The 25,774-nt window shown below is 45.4% G+C and overlaps 2 protein-coding genes and 1 long non-coding RNA gene across 5 annotated transcripts in view; 1 reads left to right on the forward strand and 2 right to left on the reverse strand.

Annotated features, from left to right (window-relative positions):
* RIMS3 (regulating synaptic membrane exocytosis 3) overlaps positions 1 to 410 on the reverse strand; it is a 40,954-nt gene extending 40,544 nt beyond the window's left edge. The window contains exon 1 of one of the 2 annotated variants that reach the window (XM_043574563.1): positions 98 to 409. The gene's annotated coding sequence lies outside the window, so the exon portion shown is untranslated. Of the gene's footprint in view, positions 1 to 97 lie in introns of both variants that reach the window. The other variant, XM_043574564.1, reaches the window with a different exon arrangement.
* A 7,498-nt stretch (positions 411 to 7,908) lies between these two features.
* LOC122479571 lies at positions 7,909 to 9,741 on the reverse strand. The gene is made up of 3 exons (XR_006296367.1): positions 9,164 to 9,741; positions 8,957 to 9,041; positions 7,909 to 8,061 (listed from the first exon to the last, which is right to left on the reverse strand). It is a non-coding gene; the product is annotated as an uncharacterized LOC122479571 (long non-coding RNA).
* An 8,806-nt stretch (positions 9,742 to 18,547) lies between these two features.
* Positions 18,548 to 25,774, forward strand: part of NFYC (nuclear transcription factor Y subunit gamma) — a 66,653-nt gene continuing 59,426 nt past the window's right edge. Inside the window, exon 1 of one of the 2 annotated variants that reach the window (XM_043574568.1) lies at positions 18,548 to 18,806. The gene's annotated coding sequence lies outside the window, so the exon portion shown is untranslated. The remainder of the gene's footprint in view (positions 18,807 to 25,774) is intronic. The other variant, XM_043574566.1, reaches the window with a different exon arrangement.

The raw sequence follows: 25,774 nt of genomic DNA on the forward strand, positions 1-25,774 counted from the left end.
TCACGGCCCGAGCCCCCCTCCCCCGCTGGTAGTCCCCCAGACCTCCGCAGCCCCCTCCCCACGTCCACTCCCAAGCGAGCAAGGCCTACTGACTTACCCGGAGGTGGGTCCAGGGTCCAGACAGGGAGGGGTCTCCGCCGGGCTTGGCGGCTCCACAAGGCGGGGCAGGTGCTGCCCCGGGACCCCGCCCCGCGGACCCGGCGGTGGGCGCGGCCCCGTCCCAGGCGGGCGGCGGACTCCGAGGGGGTAGGGGCGCGGGGCGGGGAGGGGCGGCGAAAGAGGCTCACGGGGGCATCGCCCGACACCGGGCCGGGCAGCTCCGCTCCGCCCGCCTGCGCTGCTGGCTCCGCAGCCGCCACGGTTCTCAGCCGCCGCCGGGTGCAAAGCCCAAGCCCCGGCCGGCGGGAGGCGAAGAGGGAGGCGGGGCCTGACGGGGGCGGGGCCTCGGCCGGCGGGTGGGGCCACTGGAGGGGCGGGGTTAATGGGGGCAGGGCCTTTGGTGGTGGGCGGAACCTAGGGAAATGAGGAGAGTCTGGGTTTGCCCAGTTGCAGGCCCCAGGGTAACAAGACCAGCCTCGAAGGGTTTGGGGTCTAGAGGACGCCTCAAGCCTCTCCACGTCTCTCGGACACTCTGGCTTCATGACTGGTCCCCCTCTCTACCACCATTTATATCTGCACTTTTTCATCCTTCCTCCTCTTTGGGGAACCTCGCAGGACATCACTGGCACCACGGTACCACTACTCCCTGCTGGACCAGATCCAGGAAAGTCAGATGGTGGGAGATGAGGAAATGACTTACAAACTCAAATGCAATGTATAGGTGGAAAAACTGAAGCCTAGAGAGGAGAAAAGCCTTGTGCAAGTGCCTGCTGTGAGGAAAAAAACTTTCTGTGACCCGAAAATGTGGAAGACCTGAAGCTGGATCCCACAACTGGCCAGAGGGGAAGCCAGGACTCAATTCCATTCACATATTAATTAAGCTTTTGTTATCATCTAATCTACATCACGCCTAGAACTAGGGCCCGTGTTGTAGCATGAATGCTCTGGAGCAGCAGGGACATTAGATTGGAGGGACAAGACAGAGACCAGGGAAACGGCTGGAACAATGGTAGAGGTGAAGGGTGGGGAGAGCAGAGCCTGTGAGGATGTGGGAGAGGAGGGAGAAATTGAGGTTCCCTTGTGCTCTTCCCATGCTCCCTATCACAGAGACATGGAAACCAGGGGCTCCCTTTGGAATCATGGTCCCTTTGCGCATTTGATGACAACTTAGACAAATGTGCAAATGTATGCTTTGCAGATAGTTTTAGGGACTCCAGGGACAGAGGATTGGGTGGAGGGTTGATTCTTAAGTGCATATAGAAGAATAAACATGCAGGAATTAAAAAAGAAATCTAGAGAAAAAGGAATGGAAAGAGATTTTGCCTTACCTGATATTAAAACATAAAGTCAACGTACTTAAAGCAGTATGGTATTGAAGCAGGACTACACGAATCAGTGAGGCAAAATGGGGTAGAGGAATGGATTCAACTCCACAAAGGAATGCGGGTATGATAAAGATGGCGCTTCAGGCAAATGGAGGAAATAGGCCTTTCTTTTTTTTTTTTTTTCAACGTTTATCCATTTTTGGGACAGAGAGAGACAGAGCATGAACGGGGGAGGGGCAGAGAGAGAGGGAAACACAGAATCGGAAACAGGCTCCAGGCTCTGAGCCATCAGCCCAGAGCCCGATGCGGGGCTCGAGCTCACGGACCGCGAGATCGTGACCTGGCTGAAGTCGGACGCTTAACCGACTGCGCCACCCAGGCGCCCCGGAAGTAGGCCTTTCAACAAATGGGTGAGATAACTGGCAAGTCATTTGAGGAAATGAGAGAGAGCTGTGTCCTTACCTCACACCGAAGTAAATTCCAGGTGAAGAGCATATTTATATAACAACACCAAATGTACCAGAAGAAAGCATGAGTGGATGTTTTAATAATCCTAGAGACGGAAAAGACTTTCCTAAGCATGGCGAGAGCTAGAGGCCAAAGGAAAAATACCGATAAAATTTAAAACTTCTATGGAGAAGACGATAGGCACTATAAAAACTTCTATAGAGAAGAAATTATCATACTCAAGTTTGAGAGACAAATGACAGACTGGAGACCCTAAATCCCAGCTGCCTTCTACTACTGTCCCCTGAGAAACGGGTGAGCAGAAGGGACGGCGGCGTCTGTGAGAGGGCCAAGCACATTGCGGAGGCTCCTCCCACAGCGCCCTGGCCAGCGCCCACCTGTTCAGGGGCCGGGAAGCCCCGGAAATCCCAGTCGGGCCATCTGGGTCCACAGCAGGTGCTTATAGCACAGCAGAGCCAGAGTCAGCCCCGATGTTGCTCACCACTTCCCTCGTGTGGCCATCCTGGGAACTGTAATCCTGTAATCCAAGGTTCCAGTTCGTGCAGCTCTCAGACGTTAAGGTGGGATTTTTTTTTTTTTTAAGATTTTATTTTTAAGTAATCTCTGCACCCAGGGTGGGGCTTGAAATTACAACCCAGAGATCAAGAGTCGCACGCTTCACCGACTGAGCCACTCAGGCGCCCCATGGGATCTTTTTTTCTTAAAATAAATAACAGCTAAATTTTTGAGGAAGCTAACAATGTTCTAGGCATTGTACCAAACACTTAACATACAGCATTTCATTAACGCTCAAAGCTGCTCTTCTACGTCCACTTTATTATCACCTCCATTTCACACATGAAGAAACAGGATTTGAGGAGAAGTGACTTGTCCAAATTCGAAGTAGCAGCATCAGGATTCAAAGCCTGACTCTTGGTCCCACTCTTGATACGAGAAAGCCAAGGCCTTGGAAGAATTCAATGAAACAAAGTTTTTTGAAGTTACCCTTGAGCCAGGCTTTGTCCCAGGTGCTGGGGATTCAGTTGAGAAAAAGTCATTAGGGGAGACAGGCAGAGAAACATTTCTGACACAGTGAATCCTGGGAACAGTCAAGGCCCTGTTAACCACGGGGGAGAGAGGAGAGGTGCAGGCCCTTGAAGCTGAGTCCTGTGGAGTTTGAGAGAGGGGTGAAGGAGTGGGCAACACTTACAAGTCTGGGTGGAGGATGAGTGGAATTAGGGGAGGAGCAGTGGTCTGAGTCTGACTCTGGGGTAGGTTAGAGATGAGGCTGGACAAATATACTAGGGCCAAGTTCGAGTTTGGGCAAGAAGATTTTGAGAACTTTTCTATGGTTCCATAGACTTGGTCTAGGGGTCACCTGCTCTGCTGACCCAACCTGCCTCTTTCCTCCCAGATAGTCCCCACCTGAGCTCGGGGTACCAGTTGCTTAAGTCAGAAGCCTGGGAGTCACCCTTGACTCGTCCCTCGTCCTCACCTCCATCCAGTTCATTATCAGGGCCTGCGCAGTCTACCTTGTAAATACTCCCCAGGTTCATTTGCTGCTATCCGTCCCCCATGGCCGCTCCCCTCGTCCACACTGCCCTCCTCTCGCTCCTGAATCCACTGCTGGCAGTGACTTGGTGTGGAGGTCTCAACATCTCCAAACTTTCACACAAGAGAAAGCCTTCTAAAACACATCTGTCCACATCTACTCTCCTACTGAAAACCCTTTTCATTGACCCATTCAACAAACATCAAGCGAGCGTTTGTTACATGTTAAATACTGAGGACACGACAATGAGAAAAACAGAGAATTTAAAGTCTGTTAGGAGGGCAGACGTCAATCAAATGACTCCCACACCAAAATAATACATAATTACAAACTGGAATATGTGCCCTAGGAGGGCCTGACCTAGTAAGGGAGGTGCTAGAATGCTCCCCAAGGTACTTCGTCTCAAGTGAATAGCAACCAGAGCAGAGTCAAGGATAGGGTAAGAGCTTATGCAAAAAAGCTTCTCTGAGTCTCAGTTTCCTCAGCTGTACCATGGGGCTATTTACAGTTGTGAGGATTAAGTGAGTGAATATATAGAAAGTCCTTAGAACAGGTCTTAGGACATGATAAATTTTCCGTAAGTGTTAGCTATAGTAACAATAATTATTATTTAAATTTGCTTTAAGTAGAGAGCCAATGACGGTTTATCAGCAAAGGAGTTAAATCATAAAGAAGTATTTTTTAACGGTCATTCTTGCTGCAGTGAGGAGCATGGTTTGGAACAAGGAAAGAGCAGATTGGGGGGGGTTAATGAGGGCGATTTTGCAGGGGCCCACTGAGAGCTGTGGGGCATTTAAACCAAGGAGGCAGAGAGCATTTGGAGACATTTTGTGATTCGGGTGGGCGAAGCCACTGGCCTTGGTGTTTCGTGGTAGGAGGCTGCGGGAGGTGGCAAGGGGCTCCCAACATCTCGGCCCTAGCAACAGGGTGGGTGGTGATGTTCTTCACCAGATTGGGAAAGCTTGGAGGAGGACCAGGACTGGGGGAGGTGCTGAGGCCAGTTATGGATGTGTTCAGGCACAGGCACTGTGGGGCGTCCTAGATACGGGATGCAGAAGCAGCTGATTGGGTCTGGAGTCCAGGGAAGAAATAGTGGCTGCAGACACAAAATTGGGATTGTTGGCAAATACTTGAAAATTCGACCTCAATCATCCCGTCTGTAAAATGGTAGGAGGAAGGAGATAGCTAGGTGATTTTTTTTTTCTTTAAAGGTTTTATTTTTGAGAGAGAGAGAGAGAATGCATGCAGGGGAAGGGCAGAGAGAGAGGGAGACAGAGGATCCGAAGCAGGCTCTGTGCTGGCAGCAGAGAACCCAGACTGGGGCTTGAACTCATGAACTGTGAGATCATGACCCGAGCTGAAGTTGGACGCTTAACTGACTGAGCCACCCGGGCGCCCCAATAGCTAGATGATTTTTAAGGTTTCTCCAACATGTGTAAGATTCCAGTCGTTGAGGCTGGTAGGACCACAGAGACAAGGAGAAAAAAATCCACGTGGCCTAAAAGATTTGGCAGAGGCTCTTTGGAGGCTCTTTGCTATTCTTTCATCACACTATCTTTTACTGAGCAGCTACTATGAGCCAAAAGCTCTCCTGGAGTTGGGAGAGTAAGACCTTGCCCTTGCCCTCAGGGAATTCAGTTTGGTGCTGGGACAAAGCAAAGGGCAATTACAAAAATGTAACCCAAGTACCCGAAGGCAAGCTTGGGAGACCAAGAAGGCTTCCTAGAGGAACTGACATCCAAGACAACACCTGAAATTCAGGCAGAAGAAAGCCCTGTGGGGAATCTGGGCTGGGGAAGATTATGTGGTTATTTTAGAGATTTTCATCCCTCCCGATTTTTTCATCTGGACTCTGCCCTGAGAGTCTATTTCCCATGGAAAGCACAGCAAGAGAGGCGCCCAGAGCGCAAACTTAGGGAGGCACTCACTCTCAAGGGTGTGCAACGTGTCCTTGGCCGGGCTCCCCGTTCACACCCCCACTCCAGACTCTCCGGTGCTCATATCTTGCTGTCCACACACAGGGCTCTGTTTACAAAGACCCTCCCCCACCCCCATTGGCCTGGTGAAAGCTCACTCCTGCTCCAAGGCTCAGCTCTATCTGAAAGTCTACTGCTCTCACCACCCATCCCTGCCTCCACCCTAGGCCAAGGTGGTCCTCTGTGCCCTAACAGCATGGTAACGGCTGCATAGTGCAAACCAGACTCTGGCATCAGAGCCCTGCTGTGCTATTTATCGTCTGTGAACCACTCTCTGAGCTGGTTTCCGCATGTGGAAAATGTGGTGCTGACTTCACAAGGGAGTTGTAAAGATTAAATGAGAACATGTATGTAAAGTGATCTGCAGTGATTGGTACAGACTCCTCAGTAAGCGGTAGGTATTAATACTTTGTTTATACTTCTTCTAAAGCACTCATGTATTCTAATTATTCTCCTGTCTTTATCTTCACTATACCATAAGTTCCTTGGGGCAGGGGGGAGGAGGAGGAGAGGAAGGAGGAGGAAGATCTTTACAAATGACATTGAACAAGCCCTAAGACATGTCTGCTGCATAAATCAAAGAAATGACAAATTCTATGGAAAAAGTTCTGGGCAGGAAATCTGGAGCCTTGGGCTCTAGTCACATGGTCCCAGTGATGGCACAGTGCCTGCCCAACTTACACTCACTTGGAAGAAAAGCTGCCCAAACCGCAAACCCTTTTGAGCCCGTTGCTTTAGACCACTTGGCCCCTTCAGCTTCTAGACTTGAACAAATGGGGCCAGCACCAGAGCCACGGGTTACCATTTCAAATATTAGCCGGTGACCTTTAACTAATGGCCTACCACAACAATCTGAGACAGGCCAATTAGAGGCTCTCTTGGACCAAGGAACAGAAAGAAACTGTCAGGTAGCGGAGGGAGTTGGAGTAGGCAGGTCAGAGAAAAGTGAGCCTCGGCCAGTAAAGCCATGTGCAAGCCAAGATAAGAGGGAGCAGAGACCAAGAAGCAGCAGAAGCTGGTTAGTAGGAAGAGGAGAAAGGAGCAGCCCTGTGCAGAGATGGGGAGGGTGTCAGGGGAAGGAGAATGAATAGAACAGTGAGTCCTAGGGCTGCCTCATTCCTGCTGGCATTTCAATTCCAGTCCTCACAAGAAAAAATTCTTTATATTTCAGCTACATTGGGTAGATTTCTGTACCTTGCAGCCCAATGAGGCTGACTCTACTTGTTATGTTGGTCAGTCTCTGCCTCTCTCTCTGCACCTCAGTTTGACTAGACCATCTCCATGGTCTTCTCCAGATCAATGTTTGCTTTGAACACCATGTAGAGAGAATGAATTTTAGGTTGTTGGCCACTGAGTTCAGCATTAGTTACAGAGTGCCATGACATCCTGGCTCCCGAAATAGCTTGGTGACTGGTTAAAGAGCCTGTAGGAGGATCCAACACGTACCTGACTTTGAACCTGAGCCCTGCTGATAGTCTGCCTCCCCCTGTCCATTGCATCCTTTGTTGGATCACAAAGGAACTGAGAAACCAGGGCTGGTGTTTCTCCAGTGTCTTTGGCTGCTGAATGCCCTACCTACTGCCTTAACACTTTCCTGGACCCACTTCAGCATTTCAGAGGAGTCCAGTGCCAGGTCTGCTCCAAAGAAAGTGCCACTCCAGGAAGATTGTGAACAAAGAAAGTTTCCTTCTTTGGTGCTAAGATTTCCTGCCTTCCAGCTGTTTGGCTCTCAGCCTGTGCCCTGCCGTCAGCTTTCTAAACTAACAACTATGTTGATAATAATACTTCCTTGCTTTTGTATGGTACTTTGTACTTTTCAGAGCATTTTCATGCTTGTTGTCTTATTTGATACTCACAGAAACCCAGGGAGAATGGGCAAGAAGTGAGGTGTAGAGGATAATACCTATCATTTCTCCCATCACATCCACCCCCCCTTGAAACAATTTATTTTAAAAGAACTTAAAAAATTATCCCTCTGTTCTTTTTAAAATACATGAAAATAATGAGACTGAGCTTGATTAAGTGACTTGCCCAAGATCACAGGGCAGGTAGACAGCTGAGTTGGAACTAGAAAGTTTCCAGTCACGGATCACACTTAAGCAGGACACATCTTGCAAAACACTGCTGGCCATGGCAAGGGACCTCAGAGACATGGTGTGCTCGCACTACTGTCCCTCCCCCTCCCCCCCCCGCTTTTTAAAAATGTTTTATTTACTTTTGAGAGAGAGAGCGTGAGCAGGTCCCTACCTGCAGGGGGGGGGGGGGCAAGGGACAGAGGATCCAAAGCAGGCTCTGTGTTGACAGCAGCAAGACTGATGTGGGGCTCGAAATCACAAACCACGAAATCATGACCTGAGCTGAAGTCAGACGTTCAACCCATTGAGCCACCCAGGCGCCCCCACCCTGCTGCCCTTTTGAGGCCTCTGGGGATCGTTCACCATCTTACCGCTCTCGTCCCTACAGAGACTTGGCTACCCTACAGTGGCATGGGTAGCACCAGGAGCCCACAGAAGGTTAGATCCAAGCATTTAGTAATGGTTCCTTACATGTTGGCAAAGATAAGTGCTTTTGGAAGAGTCCGTGTTCTTGCTTTGATTACAGAGCCCTTCACGGAAGGTAAGACAGGAAAGGAAAGGCTGAGTCCCTCCTTCAACCAGCACCTCTGAAAAAGAGGAAGCAGAAGTAATAGTTCTTGCCCATCCTCCTTTCCTAAACTCTACTCCGCAGCAAGGACACCCTGTCCTGGCCCCTCTGTTTTGGGCCCCTTCACGAACTGTTCTCATTGCTGCACTGTCACCTGGTCAGGATGAGCCCACCCCTCCCAATCACAGCACAGATTCAAGTTACCCTGGGAGACAGCAGTAAATTCTCACCTCACAGTTCTAATAGGGGTAGGCGAGGAAGCAAAAGAAGTGGGAAGCCTCTGTGCTTTCTCCGGGTCTGCCCTTGCTCCTTCCCCAGCGCCCCCTAGAGGGCATAGTGTGCTTCTCTTGTGGCATCACCCAGCCCCGCAACTCCAAACAGCACAACTGGGAAATGAGTCAAGGCAGTCAGCCTATCCAATGGCCCGGACAGTATGTCAGCTCAGGTGAAGACAAGAGAATAGAAAATGTGCTTGGAATTTTGAACAGAGGGAATTTATTCCAGAGGACAGCTTAGAAACCTGTTGGCTTGTAGGAGCAAAAGGGCAGGGTGGGGCAGACTAGAGAGTAATAGCTGCAGGAAGCTTCTACCAGGCTTGGAAGATCAAATGGAAGGGTGTTCCTGGCTCCTGAAGTGCACTTGTTGCTGACAGTGTGCGAGCTTAGTTTTTGAAATGATGCTGCTGGCAGAGCTGCTTGAGGTCACTGGAGCCCACAGGTACCCACTGCTGCCCCCCCACCCCCCAGGACCACCAACACTGCTAGAGCCCGTGACAGTAACCCACCACTGCTGGAAATGCTGAATGTCTCCGAGCCCATAACCACCAGCTGCTGCCAGAGTCTCCAGTGGATGCAGAGAGGAAATGACTTTGCCTGTCCCGCTCCGGTCCCATCTCCAGGCATACCGTTTCTCACCTGTACTTCCCATTCGCAGAATCTGACAGGAAGCCAGTTGGCAAAGGGAGCCTGGGAAATGTAGTTTTCAGGACCCGGCATTCTTCTGTACAAAGCAGAGCATTGAAAGGCTAGAGCAATAGGCAAATGACCAGCACAAATGCTACTGAAAGTTACACCTCATTTGGGCATCTTAAAGGCCATAGGTATTGGACGTTAGCTGATTACCTCATGACTCCATTTTCCCTTTTCTAGGATCCATGTGTTTCTAGGAAGCTGGCTCCCTGGGAGCAGAGCAGGGCTGAGTCAGTCAATCCCACTGGCCAGAATGATTGGTTCAGGGTGGTCATATGAATCAGCCAGTCCAATCAGAGGGAATTTCAGGATTTTTGCTGAGAAGGCTGGCACACAGGCTGTCTCTTCCTTGCTAGCAATGAATGAGGAAGCAGGAAGGCCTTGGGAGCTGTTGGCAGTCATCTTGGGACAATAATAGGAGCAGAAACCAGGAAGAAAGAGTGGCCTTGAAGACTGGGAGACTGATTTGGGGGCACATAACCCAGATGCTGTGGCCACTGTGTAGGAAGCTCTGGCAGAGGTGATCAGTCTTGTGCCCTTTATGGTGCCTATTAGCAACCCACAAAGCAAGACCAATTTATGAGCATCATGGAAAAATCTGGAAGAGAAAGAAAGTTCTAGGAATCAGCCACTTTTCCCATGGTCACATCTTGGACCAGTGGCGTTTAAACGTTTTTTATTGTACCTTCAATACATGTGTGACCAGTACACATGTAGCTGTATAAATAACTCAAATAAAGCTTCACAACAGTTTTCACTGTATTTACCCTGCTATGTGCAATTAATTCAAATTTTCAATTCTATTCCATTTTTAAATAAAGCTGCTCATAAATTTCTAAATGATTTCATGATCTAATGGTTAGGACCTGCAATTTGAAAAACATTACCCTATACCATGCCATCATCAATTGCTGTAAAACTTAACTCTTGATTTTAATCATCCTAACCTTTGCTAACTTTCCTGCTTTTGTACCCATATTCCCTGTCTTCCTTTGCTCTGAAGGACAGTTACAGTGTCCCATGTCTTATTGGAGGTGAACCTCTCTCCAACCTGACACAAGAACACCAAGAATCTACCTCTGTAGCTATTCTCTTTTGCATTGCCAATTTCTGCCTGTCTACTGGAATGTTGAGTTTATAAAATTGCTCTAGAGTCTCTCTCTCTTTTTTTTAATTTTAAAATTTTTGTAGTTTTGAGAGAGCGAGTGAGGGGGGCGGGGAGGCAGAGAGAGAGGGAGACAAAGAATTCCAAGCAGATTATGCACTGTAAGCACAGAGCCCGATGTAGGACTTGGTCACAAAATGTGAGATCACGACCTGAGGCAAAATCAAGAGTCAGACATTTAACCAACTGAGCCACCCAGGTGCCCCTAGAGTCTCTCTTCTTTAGAGTCTCTCTCTAAACTCTCTTGAGTCTCTCTTCTCTAGAGTCTCCAAAGTCCCCTTTGATCCCATTTCAATAGCCACTTCCTTAAGTCAACCCAGATATGGTTGAATGGGATAGGAAGAAGAAGGGTGGCCTAGAGGTGAACTCAGTAGAGGGATGAGGACTCTGTCAAGAAGGCAAGTAGTGGGCACAAAAAGGAGAAGAAGGCATCACAATTTATGTGAACAGACAGAAATCAGAAGTGAACTCTTTGTGTGTGTGTGAGAGAGAGAGAGGTTGAGTGGGGAAGGGGCAGAGGGAAAGGGAGAGAGAGAATCTTAAAGCAGGCTTTATGCCCAGTGTGGAGCTCAACATGGGGCTCAGTCTCACGACCGTGAGATCAAAGAGCTGAAATCAAGAGTTGGACGCTTAACTGACTGAGCCACCCAGGTGTCCTGTAATCACAAGCAAACTTTGACTCAAGAACTGCCTTCCTTAAACCCCACTTTTGAGAATCCTGCTCCTTCCTTTGTTGGTGGAGCCTGGAATCTGGAGTGGTAAGCTCAAGTTCCATACTAGCTCTGCCATTTCTGAGCTGGCTAACTTTGGATAAATTACATCTCTTCTTTAAGTTTTCTCATCTGTAAGATTAGTCTAATAAAACCTACCTTATCAAGCTGGCTTAAGGATTAAATTAGATAAATACGTGTTAGCTCTTATGATTAAGGCCTTTTCCCATCCTTATACAAAACCTTACCTCCCCCCACCCACTAATAATAATTACCATAGTGACCACTTGTTAAGCAATGAATTCCTCTGTGCCAGGCAATATGCTAAGGACCTTTCCAACTGTTTCCAAGCCAACAAGGATTCCCTGGCCACCTTCTTACTGCAGAGTTTTTTTTCCCCTGATGATGTACTTGATATTTATAGAGTGTCTACCATGCATCAGGAAGTCAACTGACTTACTCACATTTCATTCATTCTATAGATGTTAGTTAAGCACCTACTATGGTGCCAGGAACTTACTAGGTGTTGGAGATACCAAGATGAACGAGGCCCTGAACCTCGAAGGACTCACAATCCAGTCACATAGTAAGTGTTATGTAGTGAGGGGAGGTATAGGAGATGTTCATTACCTGTGGCTTCCTTGGTCTAGACAACCCCATCTTTGGCTCCAGACCTAATGACTGATTCAGTGTTTGATTCTGTGTTTCTGGCTTGACTTTGGAGCCCTACTTTTAGGACACGCCTTTCAGTTCTCAACTCCCCATGGGCCATCAGGATTAAGAGAAAATTTTTGTGTTTCTTGTCTCTCCCTGCCTGGGATCCCCCTCCAGAGGAAAGGAACTTAGCAGATGTCCAAAAGACAGATAAATTGCTGGTTGGTTTTCACCCCAACACACTTTTAACACTTTCTGTCTTAATCTACTCAGTCTCCTAATTGCCAAATTCAATAGACTTTTTGTGCCTTTGCAGGTCTTTCTGGTATCACATATCATTTACTGTTCTTTGCATCTTTCACCTCTATAGCTCAGAGGGGTTAAGTAACCTGTTCAATTTACACCACTAAGAACTAGAGTTGGGACTCAAACCCAGAGTAGACTGACTCAAAAGCACATGCTTTAGCCACCATTCCCTACTGCCTTCCCAAGCAGACCAGTAGTCTAGGTCTGTGCTGTCCAATGTGTAGTCATTAAGTGCATATAATTATTTAAATTGAAAATAAAATAAAATAAAAATTCAGTGATCCCTTCATGCCCAGGCAGACTCTCTTCATGAAGCAGAAATGATGGCCACTCACAGATCCTTATGGCTCAAGATCTCCAGAAGAAACGTCCTGTCTCTACTGTACCTATGCTTCACATCTTTCAGAGGGCTTTGCTCAGCTTAGTTTGGGTCATGTGCCCATCTGTTCAGAAACTGTGACCTGTCTTAGCAAGGGTTCCTAGAAAACAAAGCCTGAAGAAGGGATCATGTGCCAAAGGCTTTTGTGGACGCACATTTCCAGGGAAGTGAGAATGAGGGGAGGGGGAAGCAGGAAAAGATGGGAAGCAATGCAAGCAAACGTTTGTTACTTCTTCACAATGAGCTGTGAACAGACACGGCTACTCTCTTGAGAGGTCCACCTACTTGGCCATGCAGAATGTCTCTAGACAGGTTGTATAGAGAAATTACACCTTAAAACAGACCATCAGAGGAAGGAAAAGAGTGGATTGTTCTCTCCTGCCACTTCCTGTCTCTTGTCTCCCAGTGATCACTGTGCCCTATGGGTAACGAAGTCTCCTGTACTTCTAGGTTGCTTCATTGGCCCCTTCGGGAAGCCAGAGCTCATGTTCTGTGAGGAGGTGTGTCATCAGGGTCTGGAAGTTTGCAGAAGCCAGAGAATATACGTTTGCAATTAGTTGGCCTCAGGCAGCGGAGCTGTGAGACCTCACTCAGAATTGATCAGCCATGCCTGTGGGTGAGGTGGACCAGATAACTAATGGTCTGAGACTGAATCACACTGAGAGACTGAAGAGGCACTGGGCCAAGATGTGGGGATCACTGAGATCAGTCAGACTGGGTCACATGCTTATCCCTACAGCTGATGGGATATGGAAGAAACACTGGGGAAGGAAATAGCCCATCCTTCTTCCCCTTATGCCAGTTCAGATCCTCAGAGAATCAGATACTGAGGCAGGATTAAGTGCAAAGGATTTATTATGAAAAACACCTGTGAGAGAAAATGGGGCAGAACCTGAGAGAGACTGACTGAGGACCACCAGATAGTGATGCAAATCTGACCCTGAAGGAAGGAGCGAGAAGGAAGGAGTTCTAGGTGGAAGGGTCTTTGACTGCAGTGTAGTTCTAAGCAAAGTCTGGCAAGGCCATTGAGGAGTCCTTGAGCCAAAGTCACCCATCAGAAGAGTATCCGTTTATCCTAAAAAAAAAAAAAAAAAAAAAAAAAAAAAAATCCTGTCCTGAAATTCCTGCTGGGCTGTCAGTGGCCAGGAGCAACCCATGGGGAGTGAAGCCTGGGAGAGAGGGGTGATGGATTTCATAGCTCAGCAGCTGGGCTGCTGAGGAGTTACACTTCTCCCAGTTGGAGATCTGAAAAGTGCATTCTCATGGCCACACACTCTCCCAGCCCAGCACTACATGCAGATGAAGAAGGATGGCTCTACAATCTAAAAGAAGAAAAAACGTACAGTGCCATTTCAGTTGAAAGGGCAAAGACAATGAGCAGGCAAGACAACAAATGTCCACCTATAGCTTACAATGTCTCATGTATAATTCAAACTCTACCTGTTCCAACCTGATCCCGTGACTTCTCCATGCCCTGAAAAAGTCCAGAAGTCTTCATCTGGAGACCACCATCCTCCTAACTGTGAAAGCTAGAAGTCATATTAAACACCTCTTGATCCCCTCTCCCCTGTCCCCTGAAATAGTCAATCAGTTCTCCAGTCCTTCCAATCCTACCTTGGAAATGTCACCTCTGCACTTGTACACTCTTCTCTCCATTCTCACTGCTACTGATGTATTCAGAAGCTCATTGCATCTTGCCTGAACTACTGTGAAAGTCTCCAATGGTCATTTTACAATCCCATTCCATCTTATTATCTCTGCCAGATTGTCTTTAAATGCAGTTTTGACCATTTCAATCCCTTTGTAAAAACTTCTATCACTGGGAAGTTTTTGATGGTGATGGAAGTTTTGAAGTTTTGATGGAAGATGGTGTAGCCACAGTGGAAAACAGTATGGCAGTTCCTCAAAAAATTAAACACAGAATCACCATATGACCCAGAAATTTCACTTCTAGGTATATACCCCAAAGAACTGAAAGCAGAGACTCAGATAATTGTACACCAATATTCACAGTCAGCATTATTCACAGTACCCAAAAGATGGAAACAACCCAAATGTCCATTTATGGATAAACGATAAACAAAATGTGTTATATATACATAACAAAATACTACATTCAGCCATAAACAGAAATGAAATTTTGGTGTGATATGGATTAACTTTGAATACATTATGCTAAGTGAAATAAGCCAGACACAAAAGGACAAATATTGAATGATTCCACTTACATGAGATACCTAGAATAGTCAAATGCAAAGAGACAGAAAACAGAACAGTTGTCACCAGGAGCTGGAGGAAGGGAGGATGGGGAATTATTGTTTAATGGGTGCAGAGTTTCAACAGGGGGTGATGAAACAATTCTGGAGATGGACAGTGCTGATATTTACAAAACAATGTGAATGTACTTAATGTCAATGAACTATATACTTAAAAATGGCTAAAGTGGTGAAACAAACAAAAACAAAAACAAAATTCCACACTAACTCTACTTAGCAGAAAATAAAACCCAAGAACCTTAATCTGAGCATATGTAACTTTCCAGATGATTCTTCTTCCTTTTCCTCTTACTCTATGTTTCCTCAAGTGATCTCCTGCTTCCTATATTTGCTCCAGTGGCCACCTACAAAGGGCATGCTCTTCCCCTACTTCTCATTTTTTTCAAGACCCCCTTCAAAGGTCACATCCTTGCAAATCTTTCCCGAACTCCTCCCTGTTTCATACTACGTGGAAGTAATCACTCCCTTTTTTGAACTCCTACAGCTTGTGAATTGTGTCTGTCTTTAACACTTACTGCTTTTCTTTTCTTTTTAAAGTTTATTTATTTATTTTGAGAGAGAGAGAGAGAGAGAGAGAGAGAGAGAGGCACAGAGAGAGAGAATCCCAAGCAGGTCCATTCTATCTGTGCAGAACCTGAGTGGGGCTCCATCCCATGAACAGCAAGATCATGAGCTGAGCCAAAATTAAGAGTCGGACACTCAACCGACTGAGCCAGCCAGGCGCCCCTTTTGGATCACAGAAGGCACACAAGGAGATAGAGAGGTATAGCTGAGGGTAGTCTAGCTGGCACTCTAGACAGGTCCCTCTACAGTGCTACAACTTTAAGGAATTTACTAACATCCCAGAACTGGTCTTCAACTTTATAAATTCAGAACCCTGATTTTAATAAGTAAACAGAGGGGAATCATCTCTCAAGGGGGCTCCTGGATCCACTAAGTTCACAGAGACTGGAAGTTACATAAGCCAGAATCCAATAGATTGATTTATAATGAAAAATGTCATTATCAAAAGAACTGAGATCCTCTAGGCAGCAGGTCACTAAATTCTGTCCCCACAGGTGAGACGTTTGCTGGGTGAGCAATCACACCGGGGAAGCACGTTGATCTTTTCTTAGCTGAGGCAGCCTGAGATACTCTCACCCACTATAGGGATGACATGGACAAGGAAATCCTAACGCTTAGGTCAGCTTGACTGAGGCAGGGCGTAGAAGGGCAATGCTAAAGTTTGCCTCTGTGACTGCCCAGTTTTGGGCTGTCATGGCTGATTAAGCCCTTTGGTTCACAGAATCTCTCTCCAAATAGGATATAGAATGATTGGTTGATAAGATTGACTAAGCATCTATTTATTAAATTACAATCACATTGGCTTTCATGAGATTCCTCCTGTATGCCTGGCCCAGAATTTGGTTTGCTTTTTGATCGTGTTTGTAGAGAAACTCTTGGCTTACTGCCACAGATAGCTAATTTTAGGGTTGTATTAGTCAGCTTAGGCTAGCTAGGTTATGCTACGGAAACAAACAACTAAACCTATTTCAGTGGCTTGCAACAAAGGTTTATTTCTCACTCACCTTACATTACAGGTCATGTACATCAGCTGTGGCTCTGCACATCTTCGTTCTGGGACCAACCCTGGAGAAGCAGTTCTATTTGGGACATGCTGCTCTCAAGGCAGAGGAAAAACAATATGGCGGAATCATTAGATGGCCCATTTATTTCTGTTCAGAAGTGGCTCATGTCATTGCATATTTCATTGACCAAAGTAACCCCAAGCTTGATGACATTAGTGTGAGAAGTATAATCTCCCAGGGACAGACAGACCAGATAGGCAGGGTTTTAGAAAGGCAGGGGCAGAGAATATTGATAATAATAGTCTACAACAAGGACTAGTATTCAGCCTGTGCACCAGTATGACTGGTACCAGTTATAATACTATCAAAATAGTGAAATGGTTTTGTACTGATTAATGCCTGCTGTCCCAAGCCTCCTGAGAACTCCCCACTCCTGGGAACTACTACTCACAAATTAGCAACTAAAGAGTTAATAACTAGCACAGAAAGATCTCTCCAGGACAGTTTATGGACTGCAAATCTGCTAGATCAATGCTTGAGCCCTACTTGTAGTTAAATATGTTTATAATCACCTTTGGCTGATTTCCTCCACTATGTAAATTCTTATTAGTTTAATTCTGAGGGCAACCTGATTTCCAGGCTCTTGGAGGGAAACTGACTGAAGCCCCTATGTGCTGTCAACACTTCATTATAACTATTTTTTTTTCTCAACGTTTTTTAATTTATTTTTGGGACAGAGAGAGACAGAGCATGAACGGGGGAGGGGCAGAGAGAGAGGGAGACACAGAATCGGAAACAGGCTCCAGGCTCCGAGCCATCAGCCCAGAGCCTGACGCGGGGCTCGAACTCACGGACCGCGAGATCGTGACCTGGCTGAAGTCGGACGCTTAACCGACTGCGCCACCCAGGCGCCCCTCATTATGACTATCTAATAACACTAATTTGTGCTCATTCCTACACATTTTTACATCTTTTGCAACAAAGTATATGCAATAATTAACTTAATAAGTATTTGTAGAAAGACTCACTTAGCTTTTTCCCATTAGCTGAGCTCATCTCTGTACTATCTTAACATAGTATTTATTTTGGGTCTCTCTGTTTTGAATTTTTTTTTTAATGTTTATTGAGATTGAGAGTGCCAGTGGGGGAGGGGCAGAGAGGCGGGGGGGGGGGGGGGGGGGAGATGGAGGACCTGAAGCAGGCTCTGTGCTGAACCCAAAGAGCCCTGGTGCAGGGCTTGAACTCCAACTGTAAGGTTATCACCTGAGTGGAAGTCAGATGGTCAACCGGCTGAGCCACCCAGGCGCCCCATCTCTGTTTTGAATTTTTAATGTCATTTCTCATGTCTGAAAATGTCATCATTATCACTAACTTCTTTATGACACTTCTGCAATTTGTGAAGCACTCTCCCTTACACTATTTCATTCAATCTCCCCAACCAACACTCCCAGGAGACAGGAATTAGATCATTTTACAGACAAAGAAATTGAGACTCAGTGAAGTCAGGTGTCGTATAGCTAGTTAGGTTTTGTTCATTCATTCATCAAATATTTATTGAGTGCTTGAAGTGAGATTTATTCAGGTTGGATCTGAAAACAATTTCCCTGAATTCAAGTCAAGGGCTTATTCCAGTATGCTCAACACCTTCATCACCAGGGTCATACACTCAAAGGGAAGAAATAATAATAGTGTGTTGGTTATAATGTTGAAGACCCCTGCAACCCAAGTCTCAGAAAGGCTCCAAGGTCATTTATAAAATTTAAGGTAACCACTAGCACCAGCAGTTTCATTTGTCTCTGTGCTTACACCTAACCCACTGGTTCAATGTAGATAGTCCCATTCCATACGTATTTGGTGAATTTATCGACACATTTTGGAGCTACTCACACTGAGTTTTGACACTTAATAGCTGTGGGACTTTGATCAAGTCACTTAACCCTTTGAGCATCAGTTTTATCATCTGTAAAACAGAAATACTAACGCCTTGGGACCAAGCGGTTGCGGAGATGAAAGAGCTAAAAAGATGTAATGCCCATTGTAACTGGGGTTTTCAAACGTCTTGATGAAGTTTTAAACTGCATTTAAATGAGAAAAGCAGTGTCTATGTCGACGTAAGGTTACCAGCGACAATTCTTGGGATGTGCTGTTCTTTACTCTGGAGTATATCATTTTACAGTTTTGATGTTAAATCCCTTTTTATGGTACTGGTAGCTATCTTCTTTACCGGTGCACGTAATCTGGCATCCCCGTGTCGTCCTTCGTCCCCCCAGCTCTTTCCTTCCAAATTAAACAAACCCAAAAAACCAAAAAAAACGTATTTCCTAACATTCAAGGGTGCGCACCACATCAAACGCCAAGCATAGAACACCCTGTGGAAGTCACCAGGCAACGCCTCCGGGTCCCCTAGAAGGGGGTGGGGTCAGAAGGCTCTCTGATCTCATTCCGCCTCCCCAGGTCGTCGCCCCTTCCTAATTCTCGCGAGATTTCAAACAACCCAGCTTCTGCGCACTTCAAGATACTGGGAGTCAAGGCGCCAAGGGAGGGGGAGGGGAAGGTGGGGGGAGACGGTGCAAACGGCGTGGCCGCCATCTTGTTTGTGCCCCCGCTTCGCGCGCGCTCCGTTCTCCGTGACGCACGCTTCCCCCTCCCCTCCGCCGTGCCCAGGCCTCTGCATTGCCGGACTCCGCAGGAGCGCGGGGGCGGCTCCTGCTCTTCCCTGGACTCCTGAGCAGAGGCGTGTGAGTGTGCGGGAGCGTCTGTGGGAGGGAGGGTGAGAGGCGAGCGGCGGCGGGGGGAGGGGCAGCGCTTCCCGCCTTCGGCGGAGACCTCACTTCCCTCTCGCGGCTGCCGCTGTAGTTCGGTCCGGCCTGCCCGCCGCCATGTTGTGTTCTCGCCAGGCCCGCCGCTGTCGCCGCCGTCGCGCTCCTGGGGTCCGTGCGCCTCGTCGGCCCGGCCCGCGGGCTTTCTCCCATTGGCGGAAGGCGACTGCGGGGGGGCTCGCTCGTGATTGGTCGGTGGCGGGGAGGCCGCGGACCTGGCACCTTATTGGTCGCGCTGGCTCGGGCCTGGGGGGTGATGAAGGAGTCGGAGGCTGCGGGGATGCGCGCGTCTCGGGCTCGGACGGCAGGGCGGTGACCCCCTCCGGTGCAGGCGTGGGGTGGAGGCCGGGGGCGAGCCTAGAGACCTTAAGGGGGAAACAGGGTGATGGTCTGGCAGGTACTGTGGGGATAGCCTGTGCACGCCCCGGAGTGGGAGGCACTCCTAACTCCAGAGGTACACTCCGTGGAACATGCGTGGCCCATCATAGAGAGGCGTACAAGCCCCAAGGGTGCCATGCTTGGAAACGCTGAAACCTGAGTTAGGGTCTGAGACGGTCTTTGAGATCCAAGAGTGCTAGACTTGGAGGTGTTTTTGTTTTTGTTTTTTAATTCCAGTATAGGTAACATAGAGTGTTACATTAGTTCAGGTGTATAACGTAATGATCCAACAATTCCCAACACCCAGTGCTCGTGGTGGGGAGTGCACTCCTTAATCTCCATCACTTGTTTCACCTATCCCCCCCCCCACCACCTGTTTCCCCCTGGTAACCATCAGTTTGTTCTCTACAGTTAAGACAGACTGGAGTTTAACACAGTTTGTGAATGACTTTGATGTCCATGGATGTCAGGTCTGAGGGCGTGGTATAGGAAAAAAGGCATCTGGGCCTTAGGGACCTATCTAAAGGATAGGATGAGATCAAGAATTTTGCTGGAGAGTGATAACATTGAAACCGAGGTTTCAGAGTTACCAGACCTGGGATGTGATATGAGGAGAAAATAAACAGACCCAGCCCGAGAGGTGGATCCTATTGGACCAGTGCGCTGGGCCTTCACCAAGTCTAAGAGGCAGGGGCATGAGGTAGTGACATCTATAAGAATGAGGAAGTGCAAAGCATTGGGGGAACATTTTCAGACTTGGGAATTATAGTAAGGGAGCAATTATAGATTATTGGGTCTCAGGACCATGCGGCCAATTTTGTAATGTTACATAAAGTTTTCCTGTATTGGGAAGGATATAGGTCAGGGCTGAGTTTCTAAAGCTACACTTGCTGGCAGATATTAGATACTTGGTATTTGTTTGAATAGATATTGGTAGGTATCTCTTTAGTGGAAGAGAGCTTAACAGAGATCCTGGACCTTGACTTATTTGTTTTCCTTTTTTAAAGTTTATTTTTGAGAGAGAGGGAGAGCGTGAGCGAGTGCATGCAAGTGGGGTTGGGGCAGAAAGAGAGGGAAAATCCCAAACACTAATAGTGCAGAGCCTGATGTGTAGCTGGAACTCATGAACTGTGAGATCATGACCTGAGCCCAAGTCAGACACATAACAGACTGAGCCACCCAGGCGCCCCTCTTTTCTTTTATATATACCTAAAAATTACACTCATCTTCCTGTGCACTTAAAATTTTTTTTTTAAAAGAAATAAGCAGATTTGAGAATAAACTAGTACACAGTTCCTTGCATCTCGTTTTGAGTAACAGGACTTGTCAACACTTTCTGGTTTGTATTTCACAAAACTTTTGTTCTAATCAAGAGTTGTTAGAGTAAGCTTGTTGGAGGTATTTTATCATTTTCCAATTTATTGTTATGACTTGAATTGTTCTACATTTGCATTTCCCAAGGTTTAGGGATCGTGGAAACACATTTGTGTTAAACTTCTCTGTTCCCTAATTTGTTTTTCCTCGTCTATGTTAGGTGGTCCTCTCTAGTTTCAGATAGATGCTATAAATCTGTTTTTATACCAATGTCGAGAAACTTTTCTGGTTTTCAAATGTGGTCAATTTGTGAATGCAACAACATTTTCAAGAGAGAAGAGGAAAGTAGTAGAGGAAGGGAATTGACATTTTGGGGCACATATTTCCTATTATGTAGGCATTATCATTTGCATATTGCAGATGAGAAAATTGAGGATCAGAGAGGTTGTGTAGCTTGTCCAGTGTCTGTGTGGTTGAACTGGGATTCATATCCAAGTTGCCCAGTGGCAAAGCCTGTAGTGTTATCTGCTGTGTTGTGTTATCTGCTGTGTCGTGTTATCAGTATAAACCTGATTAGTCAAACTTCCAGATAGCATTATATTTTATTTATTTATTTAGTAATTATTATTTTTTAAAATATTATTGTCAAGTTAGCTAACATACAGTGTATACATTGTGCCCTTGGTAGATAGCATTGTATTTCAAAGTGGATCATCTTTCTTTGATTGCTGGGAATTAGGAGCATATTGAGTGAGGAGAACATAATTAACAAGAGTTTGTTGTACTGTTTCAAAGACTCAGACCACAGGGTAGGAGCCATGTAGAATTTAGGTTCTTCAACTAGGTATTTAAATCATATCTCTTGTTTTTTATTGTGTAGAGAAAGATTAAAAGTAAACTGTTGGAGTTTTTCTGAAGCCAGGTAGATAATAGGGGAAAGTATGTACAGAAAGTTTAAGAATCTGCGTTCTTTAAAACCAGTCTTCAGAATATTGCTGACATAGTTTTTCTATATATGGAAGTGATTAATGTCAAGGAGTGAGGAACTACCAAGTATATAAAGAACTCACCTGGGAGCTTTTTCAAATATCACTAGTACTTTAGATGTTTGTCTCCAAACATTGGGATCTGTCCAGAAGCCTAGTGCCTTCTTCAAACTGTGCGATAGTGATTCTACTATATGCTTATCCTGAATGATATATAAAATTAAAACTGGATACAACAAAATATTTGTAATCCCAATTTTGCATGGAAATCTTTAAATAATTTAGGTTTCAAGGGGAGACCAATGATTTGGTAGTCTGAGTTACTTTGTGACTTAATGCAATTAGGTGAGGGTCTCCTCACTTTTATTTGCAATTACACTGCAGTGTAGGAGATGGAGTTAAAATATAAGGGGAATTAGGGCTTGCCATATTTTGTACATTGGTCATCTCAAGCTTCATTTGGCTCAGTCATTAAGTTAGCCAAATATGAAGAATGTTACAGCATCCATGACTTAGTTCTTTTTTAGTAAGTCTAGACAAGGTTGCAAAAACAAATATACACATATTCAGCAAGCATTTCTTAATTACCTTCCCTTCAACAACGGTGATCACCTTCATTCCCATTAACTCCTTACATCCATGGCCGGTTGCTGGGCCTTGTTATCATACATAATTCTGTTATCTCATTTATGTGTACATATTTTCCATTTGGTCAAAACTGATTCATTGTACTAGAAAAGATACAGGGTTTCTTAACCTCATTTACAGAGATGCAGAGGCAAAGTGAAATGAGGAGCCATGCTAGGTGTCCCTGAGGCAATTTTGAAATTCATATCTCTTTTAGTTCGGAGGTACTGAGCCATTAAGGATCTATGAATCAAACTCAGGAATGATATAGTTAGTTACTAACTTTTATTGAGTGCTTATGTTGCACCAGCTAGGGTGTAAATGTATTGTATATATTATCCACACTCTGTATGTGGTGGACACTATTACCACCTTTATTTTTGTGTGTGAAGAAACTGAAGGGTTAGGTAATTTGTTCAAGGTCACACAAGGTGGCAGAGCTCAGATTCAAACTTAGGTCTATAACTCTTAATTCCTACGAAATTTGTGGAACCCTTACTCTTAAACTGTGTTTTCTTGACACCTTAAAATATTATGAGAAAAGAAAAATTCCTGCATCTTAGGTCAGGAAGTGACCTTCAGTTTTTTTCAGGCAGGTACTCTTTAACTGAGGCCCTAGAGTGTGATGACCTTGACAAGGTCACTTGGCTTGGCAAGGGGAGAGCCAGGTGTAACCCAGATTGTTGGATTCCCAGACCAGTCTCATTCCACTGGACAGTATTGCCTCTTCCGTGGAAACATTGGCTTGATGATAGGGTTGACTCTAAGGCCCTTTTATATTTTGACAAGTTTGCCTCATTCATAGGAAGGAGAATGGCAAGAGGACATTATTAAAGATACAAATGACCTTCTTGAGGTTTATTCCAGCCTCAGGCATACAACCTAGGAAGAACATTCCTTAGCCAGCAAGTTGTTCTTTTCCATTCAGTTTCTTGTGCTCAAAGCAGACTTATTGTGAGTTATCTGATGTCTTCCAGTCTCTTTTCATTTTGTTTATTCAGTTTTTCATGCATGTGCTGTGACTAGTTAGGAAGGCTACAAGGTCATTTTAGTATTTTCCCAGTGACTCAAAGTACCTAACATAATTTAAGTAGATTAATCATAGGAAGAAGTGGATTTAAAATACTTTGGCCAAAAAATGCCATTGGGAGGGGGTAGTGTAGTTGCTGACGCTGGAGTCAGACCTGGGAAAGAATTCTGTCTGCGTTTACCCTCTGTGTGAGCTCGGGGTCAGATTCTTGACCTGTCTAAGCCTTAGTTTCTTCCTATGTAAATTAGTGGTAATGATACCTCTGTTACAGAGTAGTTATGAAAAATGAATACAGCAGCATATGGTAGGTGCCTGTCACCAAGTGGACCTTAGTAAGTGAGGGAACACATCACTTTCTTTTTAGAACAGCATAAAATCTGTCAGCCTGTTAAAGCTTCCCCAATGAGGAGGTCGTTTGTAATCGTCTGTTCTTTCATGTACGGTAAGATTTCTACGTGGGGGAGCAACCACTTGACATGAAAGAAATAACCTAATTTAGTTGTGGTGTTGTGATTTGGGAGCTGATTTATAGTGGATCTCTGTTATTATTAGTCTGTATTATTTATGAATGCACAAAGCAGTAGTATCTTCTGCTTCAGAGTTAGGTTGTCTCCAGATTGCCTCTGTTCATTCTTGGGTGCTAAGTGGTAATGATTTTGATGAGATGAGAACTTTTCTGTATTTGCCAAATAGCAATAATTACTAAAATCAGAACAACCAGTTTTATCTTTCAATCCAGAAAGATTTACATTATAGTCATTTAAAACTTTTTCTAGGGGTGCCTGGATAGCTCAGTCTGACTCTTGATTTTGGCGCAGGTCATGATCTCATGGTTTGTGATCATGATCTCCCAGTTTGTGAGATCGAGCTGCACATCAGGCCCTGTGCTGATGGCACAGAGCCTGCTTGGCATTCTCTCCCTGCCCCTCCCCTGCTTGCGCTTTATCTCTCTCTCTCTCTCAAAATAAATAAACTTAAAAAAATTGTTTTTCTAATTGTAGAAGTTGTCAGTTGAAGTGGGACTGTCAGTTTGGCTTGTAGTCACCTGGTAACATTTTCTTTGAAGTAAGCAGGAAGACAGCATTGTAAAATGGTTCAAGAAAAAAAGTCTGTCTGCCTGCAGAAATTTTTTGCCAGGTTGCGAAATTTGCTGCACCCTTCCCACACTTCTCCATGTTTTAGCAGTGATGTACCTGATAACAGTGAGGCAACATTTGTGCTCATTTTCAGTGTGAGAGTTGTATTTTCTGTTTTGGGTTAAGTCCTTACTTGTTTGCAGACAGATTACTTCTAAATTCAGTGTACTTTTATACTGTGAGAGCTTTCTAATGGATCAACTTCAGGTGCAGTTTAGAGAGAGGGACTAGGCTAACCTTTGCATTTGAATGTTTCCAGTGGAATAGGTTTACCTTAAAGGTTCAGATCTTCATGTCCAAGGTACATAAGGTGTCCTCATTAGATGAATACTCTCCATTTAAAATCAACGGTATCTTGTTACAGATCAGATTTAAGAATTAATCTTAAGTACATTCATGGGTATGAGCTATAAATAGTGATCTTGACCAGTGCTTCGATGAATGCCACAGTGACTCATAGGGAATGATATCGGAGTATGGAATATTTTGTATGATGTCACTGGCTTAAATCTATTAGAGTTAAAGTCGTCCCACCCATTACCTGTGGTTTCGCTTTCTACGGTTTCGGTTACCCATGGTCAGCCGTGGTCCAGAAGCAGATGATCCTCCGCTGACTATTGTCAGAGGATCAGTAGTAGCCCAGTGCCCTATCACAATGTCTGTCCTCACGTCACTTCAGCTCATCACGAAGGCATCTTATTTAGCGGCATCACAAGAAGGGTGAGTGCAGAGCAATAAGATTTTGAGGCAGAAAGAGACCACATTCACATAGTTTTTATTACAGTATATTGTTATAATTGTTCTATTTTATTATTATTATTTCTTACTGCGCCTAATTTATAAATTAAACTTTATCTTTGGTGTGTGTGTATGGAAGAAATGAATTGTAAATAGGGTTTGGTACTATCTGCAGTTTTAGGCATCTCCTGGGCAGGGCGCGAGTAGTGTCTTGGAACGTATCTCCTATAGATCAGGAGGGACTACTGTACTGAAGGTTTTCACAGTTTCTGTTATTGCTCACCCTTTCCTCAGGAGCTGCAAATTGTCCAGTGATCTGTATGAAGTGAGATTCTTTGCCCAATGTTAAGAAGACCTATCCTCCTCACTAGTGGTGTGATCAATTCATTTAGGAGAGGAAAGTGAAAGTACGTGCAATCTGCACAGTTGAACATCTTTGTCATTTTTAACTGTGTTAAAAATTATTGCTGTACCCTGAAGGGTAAGTGGCTTAGAATTTGCTCATTATCAGCTGACAAAGTTGTGGCCTTTTTAAAAAGCAAAGCACACTTGGTTGGCAGTAATTTGGGAGGCAGAGGATTGCTATTTATGGTGATATTTAATGTCATTTTTAGTAAGACTAAATTAAAAGGGAAAGGCCATAATGTGTGTAAAACTCCAACCATTTTGGAAGGTGGT

Source organism: Prionailurus bengalensis, chromosome C1 (genome assembly GCF_016509475.1).
Source record: "Prionailurus bengalensis isolate Pbe53 chromosome C1, Fcat_Pben_1.1_paternal_pri, whole genome shotgun sequence".
NCBI lineage: Eukaryota > Metazoa > Chordata > Mammalia > Carnivora > Felidae > Prionailurus > Prionailurus bengalensis.